This window comes from Arachis stenosperma, chromosome 3 (genome assembly GCF_014773155.1).
Source record: "Arachis stenosperma cultivar V10309 chromosome 3, arast.V10309.gnm1.PFL2, whole genome shotgun sequence".
Taxonomy (NCBI): domain Eukaryota; kingdom Viridiplantae; phylum Streptophyta; class Magnoliopsida; order Fabales; family Fabaceae; genus Arachis; species Arachis stenosperma.
In genome coordinates, this window is record NC_080379.1 from 107448910 (window position 1) to 107456777 (window position 7868).

Genomic DNA, 7868 nt, shown 5'->3' on the forward strand with positions numbered 1-7868 from the left:
TGGAGTTAAACACCAGCTTTGGTGCCAGTTTGGGCTTTTAACTCCAACTTTTATGCCAGTTCTGGCGTTTTGACGCTAGAAAAGGGCAAAGAGCTGGCATTTTGACGCCATTTTATGTCGTCAAAACTCATGCAAAGTATGAACTATTATATATTTTTAAAAGCCCTGGATGTCTACTTTCCAACGCAATTAAGAGCGTGCCATTTGGAATTATGTAGCTCCAGAAAATCCACTTCGAGTGCAGGGAGGTTAGAATCCAATCCAACAGCATCTGCAGTCCTTTGTCAGCCTCTGAATCAGATTTTTGCTCAGGTCCCTCAATTTCAGCCAGAAAATACCTGATATCATAGAAAAACACAAAAACTCATAGTATAGTCCAGAAATATGAATTTTGCATAAAAACTATTAAAAATATCCCAAAAAGTAGCTATATCCTAATAAAAACTACCTAAAAACAATGCCAAAAAGCATATAAATTATCCGCTCATCACAACACCAAACTTAAATTGTTGCTTGTCCCCAAGCAACTGAAAACAAAATAGGATAAAAAGAAGAGAATATACAATGAATTCCACAGTTCAATGAAATTTAGTCCTAATTAGATGAGCGGGGCTTGTAGCTTTTTGCTTCTAAACAGTTCTGGCATCTCACTTTTTCCTTTGAAATTCAGAACGATTGGCATCCATAGGAACTTAGAATTTTAGATAGTGTTATTGATTCTCCTAGTTCAGTACGTTGATTCTTGAACACAGCTACTTTATGAGTCTTGGCCGTGACCCTAAGCACTTTGTTTTCCAGTATTACCACCGGATACATAAATGCCACAGACACATAACTAGGTGAACCTTTTCAGATTGTGACTCAGATTTGCTAAAGTCCCCAGTTAGAGGTGTCCAGAGTTCTTAAGCACACTCTTTTGCTTTGGATCATGACTTTAACCACTCAGTCTTAAGTTTTTCACTTGGACCTGCATGCCACAAGCACATGGTTAGGGATAGCTTGATTTAGCCGCTTAGGCCTGGATTTTATTCTCTGGGCCCTCCTATCCATTAATACTCAAAGCCTTGGATACCTTTTTTACCGTTACCATTTGATTTTAAGGACTATTGGCTTTTTCTGCTTGCTTTTTTTTCTTTTTCTCTTTTTTTTTCTGCCATTTTTTTCTTTTTTTTACTGCTTTTTCTTGCTTCAAGAATCAATTTCATGATTTTTCAGATTATCAATAACATTTCTCTTTGTTCATCAGTCTTTCAAGAGCCAACAATTTTAAAATTCATAAACAACAAGATAAAAAATATGCACTGTTCAAGCATTCATTCAGAAAACAAAAAAGTATTGCCACCACATCAAAATAATTAAACTAGTTTCAAGATAAAATTTGAAATCCAAGTACTTCTTGTTCTTTTGAAATTAAGCACATTTTTCATGTAAGAGAGGTGAAAGATTCATGGAGTTATTCATAACTTTAAGACATAGACACTAGACAGTAATGATCATGTAGTGAAGACACAAACATAGATAGAACATACAGCATAAAGCGAAAAACAGAAAATAAATAGACAAGGAGATTAAGGAATGAGTCCACCTTAGTGAGGGTGGCGTCTTCCTCCTCTTGAAGAACCAATGGTGCTCTTGAGCTCCTCTATGTCTCTTCCTTGCCTTTGTTGCTCCTCCCTCATAGCTCTTTGATCTTCTCTAATCTCATGGAGAATGATGGAGTGCTCTTGGTGTTCCACCCTTAATTAGTCCATGTTGTAACTCAAGCTTTCCAAAGGAGTGTTGAGTTGCTCCAATAATTATGTGGAGGAAATTATGTCCCTTGAGGCATCTCAGAGATTTTTTGATGAGGATCTTCCTCATGCTCTTGTTGAGGTCCATGAGTAGGCTCTCTTGATGTGCAGTAAAAAGCTCTACTACTGAGCTATGGACCCTTGAAGGAGGTGATTGGTGAAGGGTATTTGGGGTAGAGATATGGAGGTGATTGGTGAAGGGTATTTGGGGAAGAATGTTGTAGAAAGGTGTGAAGAGGAGAGAGAGTGAGTTGAGGTTGGTGGGGATCCTGTGGGATCCACAGATCCTGAAGGGTCAAGGAATTCTTCATCCCTGCTCCAATTGGGCGTTCACAATGCCTTAGAGTGCAATTCTGGCATTTAAAAGCTAGTCTGCTGCCCTGTTCTGGCGTTTAAATGCCAGTTTTCCGTCCTGTTCTGGCGTCTAAACGCCAGTTTGTTGCCTTGTTCTAGCGTTTAAACGCCAATCTGGTGCGATATTCTGGCGTTTAAACACCCAGAAAGGTGCCAGATTGGGCGTTTAAACGCCCATTTTGCTGCCCTTACTGGCGTTTAAGTCCTTCCTCCAAGGTGTGCTATTTTCAGTGCTGTTTTTGATTTTTCTTTATTTTTGTAATTGTCTTTGTGACTTCACATGATCATCAACCTAAAAGAAAACAAAATGATATAGATAAAATTAAAATAAAATTGGGTTGCCTCCCAATAAGCGCTTCTTTAATGTCAATAGCTTGACAGTGAGCTCTCATGGAGCCTCACAGTTGATCAAAGTGTGGTTGAGATCTCTCAACAGCAAACATAGAGTTTGGCTGTGGCCTCCAAACACCAAACTTAGAGTTTGAATGTGGGGGCTCTGTTTGACTTTGTATTGGGAGAAGCTCTTCATGCTTACTCTCCATGGTTACAGATGGAGAACCTTAAGTCTTTACTACAAGGCATTCTTCATTCACATGAAAGATCAACTCTCCTCTGTCAACATCAATCACAACTCTTGTTGTGGCTAGGAAGGGTCTTCCAAGGATGATGGATTCATCCTCATCCCTCCTAGTGTTTAGGATTATGAAATCAGTAGTGAAGTAAAGGCCTTCAACCTTCACTAGCACGTCCTTTACTAGTCCATAAGCCTTTTTCATAGATTTATCTGCCATCTCCAATGAGAATTTGGCAGCCTGTACCTCATAGATTCCCAGTCTCTTCGTGACAGAGAATGGCATAATGTTTATCCCTGACCCCAGGTCACACAGAGTTTTTTCAAAGGTCATAGTGCCTATGGTACATGGTATTAAGAATTTACCAGGATCCTGTTTCTTTTGAGTTAAATTTTGCTGAACCAATGTATTCAGTTCATTGGTGAGCAAGGGAAGCTCCTTCTCCCAAGTCTCATTACCAAATAGCTTGGCATTCAGCTTCATGATTGCTCCTAAATATTGGGCAACTTTCCCTTCAACAATGTCTTCATCCTCTTCAGAAGATGAATAGTCATCAGAGCTCATGAATGGTAAAAAGAAGTCCAAGGGAATCTCTATGGTGTCTGTCTGAGCCTCGGATTCATTTGGTTCCTTATTAGGGGATTCTGTACTGACCATCGGATGTCCCCTGAGGTCTTCCTCATTGGGATTCACGTCCTCCTACTCCTCTAAGGTTTCGGCCATTTTGATTATATTAATGGCCTTGCACTCTCCTTTGGGATTCTCTTCTGTATTGCTTGGGAGAGTGCTAGGAGGAGTTTTAGTAACCCTTTTACTTAGCTGGCCCACTTGTGCCTCCAAATTTCTAATTGAGGATCTTGTTTCAGTCATGAAACTAAGAGTGGCCTTAGATAGATCAGAGACTATGTTTGCTAAAATAGAAGATTTCTGCTCAGAATGCTCTGTCTGTTGCTGAGATGATGATGGGAAAGGTTTGCTATTGCTAAACCTGTTTCTTCCACCATTGTTATTATTGAAGCCCTGCTTCTGTTGATCCTTCCAAGAAAAATTTGGATGATTTTTCCATGAAGGATTATAGGTGTTGCCAAAGGCTTCACCCATGTAATTCACCTCTGCCATTGCAGGGTTCTCAAGATCATAAGCTTCTTCTTCAGAAGATGCTTCTTTAGTACTGTTGGATGCATTTTGTAATCCATTCAGACTCTGAGAGATCATATTGACTTGTTGGGTCAATATTTTGTTCTGAGCCAGCATGGCATTCAGAGCATCAATTTCAAGAACTCATCTCTTTTGAGGCGTCCCATTACTCACAGGATTTCTCTCAGAGGTATACATGAACTGGTTATTTGTAACCATTTCAATAAGTTTCTGAGCTTCTGCAAGCATTTTCTTTAGGTGAATAGATCCACCTGCAGAGTGGTCCAGTGACATCTTGAAAGATTCAGACAGACCATCATAGAATATATCTAATGTGGTCCATTCTGAAAGCATGTCAGAAGGACACTTTTTGGTTAGTTGCTTGTATCTTTCCCAAGCTTCATAGAGGGACTCTCCATCTTTTTGTCTGAAGGTCTGAACATCACCTCTAAGCTTGCTCAGCTTTTGAGGAGGAAAAAACTTGGCTAAAACAAAACCGTGACCAATTTATCCCAAGAGTCCAGGCTATCTCTGGGTTGTGAGTCCAACCATGTTCTAGCTCTGTCTCTTACAGCAAAAGGGAAAAGCATAAGCTTGTAGACTTTAGGATCAACTCTATTGATCTTAACAGTATCACAGATCTGCAAGAACTCAGTTAAGAACTAATAAGGGTCTTCTGATGGAAGTCCATGAAACTTACAGCTTTATTGCAATAGAAAAACTAATTGAGGCTTTAGCTCAAAATTGTTTGCTCCTATGGCAAGGATTGAGATGCTTCTTCCATAAAAGTTGGAAGTTGGTGTAGTAAAATCACCAAGCATCTTCCTTGCATTGTTGTTTGGTTTGGCCATAATTGTTTCTTTTGCTGCTTCCTTTTCGAAAATTTCAGTGAGGTCCTCTTCAGAGTTTTGTGCTTTAGCTGCTCTTAGCTTCCTCGTCAGAGTCCTTTCAGGTTCAGGATCAGCTTCAACAAGTATGCCTTTATCTTTGTTCTTGCTCATATGAAAGAGAAGAAGACAAAGAAAATATGAAATCCTCTATGTCATAGTATAGAGATTCCTTGAGGTGTCAGAGGAAAACAAGAATGGAAGGATGAGGTAGGTAAGGAAGAATTCGAACACACAAAGAGAGATGGAGTTCTAATTGACAATGGAGGAGGAATGTTAGTGTTTAAATAGATAAAGATAAGAGAGGGGGAAGAATTTTCGAAAATGAAAAGAATAAAATTTAAAATAAATTTTTGAAAAATTTGTTGTGGTTTTGAAAAAGATAAGAAATAGTAAAACAAATAGAAAGTCAATTAATTAGTTGAAAAAGATTTGAAAATCAATTTTGAAAAGATAAGAAGTTAGAAAAGATTTTGAAATTGATTTTGAAAAGGATATGATTTGAAAAAGATATGTTTGAAAAGATATGATTGAAATTTATTTTGAAAAAGATTTGAAAGGGAAATTTAAAAGATTTGATTTTTTTGAAAAAGATATGTTTGAAAAGATATGATTTTGAAAAAGATATGATTGAAAATATTTGATTTGAAAAAGATTTGATTTTGAAAAATTATGAAGATTTGAAAAAGATTTGTTTTGAAAACAAAATTCCTCTCCATGTGTCATCCTGGCGTTAAACGCCCAGGAGCTGCATGTTTTGGGCGTTTAACGCCCAATTGCTGCATGGTTTGTACGTTTAAACGCCTAGCCAGGTACCCTGGCTGGCGTTTAAACGCCAGTTTTCCTTTTTCACTGGGCGTTTTGAACGCCCAGCTTTTTCTCTGTAATTCCTCTACTTTATGTTCTTGGATCTTCATTTTGCTAAATCCTTTATTCAAGAAGATATGTTTTCAATTTTGAAAAACAACAAAATGAGTCAAAATATGTTTTCAAAGGACAAGATATATGCAAGAACATTATGAACGTCAAGATGAACACCAAGAACAATCTTGAAGATCAAGATGAACATCAAGAACTCAGTTTTCTTAATGAAAGAAAACATGGAGGACGACTTAGAACTTTCTCATGTTTGGGCCATATGAATGCAAGAATGCATATGTAGAACATCATGCAGTGCAAATCAATAAATCATGAAGATCAAACAAGGCAATTTATCAAGAACGACTTGAAGATCATCAAGAACACAATGTATGTGTTTCAAAAATTGCAAGACAATTAAAATCATGCAATTGACACCAAACTTAAATTTTGGCCCTAGATTCAAACAAGAACTATGAAATATTTTTGAGTTTTTATGCTTTTATGAATTTTTTTTTATTTTTTTGAAAATAATTTTGGGGAAAACGAAAACAAATAAAGAAAACTTTTGAAAGATTTTTGAAAACTTTTTGAAAAGAAAATAAAAATTACCTAATCTGAGCAACAAGATGAACCGTCAGTTGTCCAAACTCGAACAAACCCGGCAACGGCGCCAAAAACATGGTGCAAGAAATTGTGATCTCTAATAATGGCGCTCAACTTGGTATGTGCGTTCATAATCTCAGCACTTTCTTCATAACTCCGCACAACTAACCAGCAAGTTCACTGGGTCGTCCAAGTAATAAACCTTACGTGAGTAAGGGTCGATCCCACGAAGATTGTCGGCTTGTAGTAAGCTATGGTCACCTTGTAAATCTCAGTCAGGCGGATTCAAATGGGTGATAGAGTTTTCATAATTAAAGGATAAATAAAACATAAAATAAATATAGAGATACTTATGTAAATCATTGGTGAGAATTTCAGATAAGTGTATGGAGATGCTTTGTCCCTTTCGAATCTCTGCTTTCCTACTGCCTTCATCCAATCCTTCATACTTCTTTCCATGGCAAGCTGTATGTTGGGTTTCACTAGCGTCAATGGCTACCTCCCATCCTCTCAATGAAAAAAGTCCTCTACAGTTTCGCGCATGGTTAATCAGCTGTTGGTTCTCGATCATGTAGGAATAGGATTTACTATTCTTTTGCGTCTGTCACTACGCCCTACAGTCGTGAGTTTGAAGCTCGTCACAGTCATCCCATCCCAGATCGTACTCGGAATACCACAGACAAGGTTTAGACTTTCTGGATCTCAGGAATGGCCACCAATGGATTCTAGCTTATACCACGAAGACTCTGATCTCAAGGAGTTGAAGGCTCTGCTGTCAGGAGAGGCAATCAACACGCAGAAGCCAAGAATCCAAGAGATACACGCTCAATCTTAAGTAGAATGCAAGTGGTTGTCAGGCACGCGTTCATAGGTGAGAATGATGATGAGTGTCATGGATCATCATATTCATCAGGTTGAAGCGCGAGTGAATATCTTAGAACAAGAATAAGCTTGAATTGAATAGAAAATAACAGTACTTGCATCAAAACTCGAGGTACAGCAGAGCTCCACACCTTAATCTATGGTGTGTAGAAACTCCACCGTTGAAAATACATAAGTGGTCTGGAGGTCCAGGCATGCCCGAATGGCTAGCCTCCCCAAATATGAAAATATAACATCCAGAATGTCTCTATGATCCGAAGATGAAAATACAATAGTAAAAGGTCCTATTTATAATGAAACTAGCTACTAGGGTTGACAAAAATAGGTAAATGATGCAGAAATCCACTTCCGGGCCCACTTAGTATGTGCTTGGGCTGAGCATTGAGCATTACACGTGTAGAGGTCTTCCTTGGAGTTAAACACCAGCTTTGGTGCCAGTTTCAGCATTTAACTCCAACTTTTATGCCAGTTCTGACGTTTTGATGCCAGAAAATGGCAGAGAGCTGGAGTTTTGAATCTATTTTACGTCATCAAAATGCGCACAAAGTATGGACTATTATATATTGATGAAAAGCCCTGGACGTCTAGTTTCCAACGCAACTAAGAGAGCACCATTTGGAGTTCTATAGCTCCAGAAAATTTACTTAGAGTGCAGGGAGGTCAGAATCTAATAGCATCTGTAGTCCTTTGTCAGCCTCTGAATCAGATTTTTGCTCAGGTTCCTCAATTTCAGTCAGAAAATACCTGAAATCACAGAAAAACTCACGAACTCATAGTAAAGT

General features: G+C 38.3%; 1 non-coding gene across 1 annotated transcript; it reads left to right on the plus strand.

Annotated features, from left to right (window-relative positions):
* The first annotated feature begins 4201 nt into the window (after positions 1-4201).
* LOC130971647 (small nucleolar RNA R71) lies at positions 4202-4309 on the plus strand. The gene has a single exon (XR_009082858.1). It is a non-coding gene; the product is annotated as a small nucleolar RNA R71 (small nucleolar RNA).
* Positions 4310-7868: the final 3559 nt, after the last annotated feature.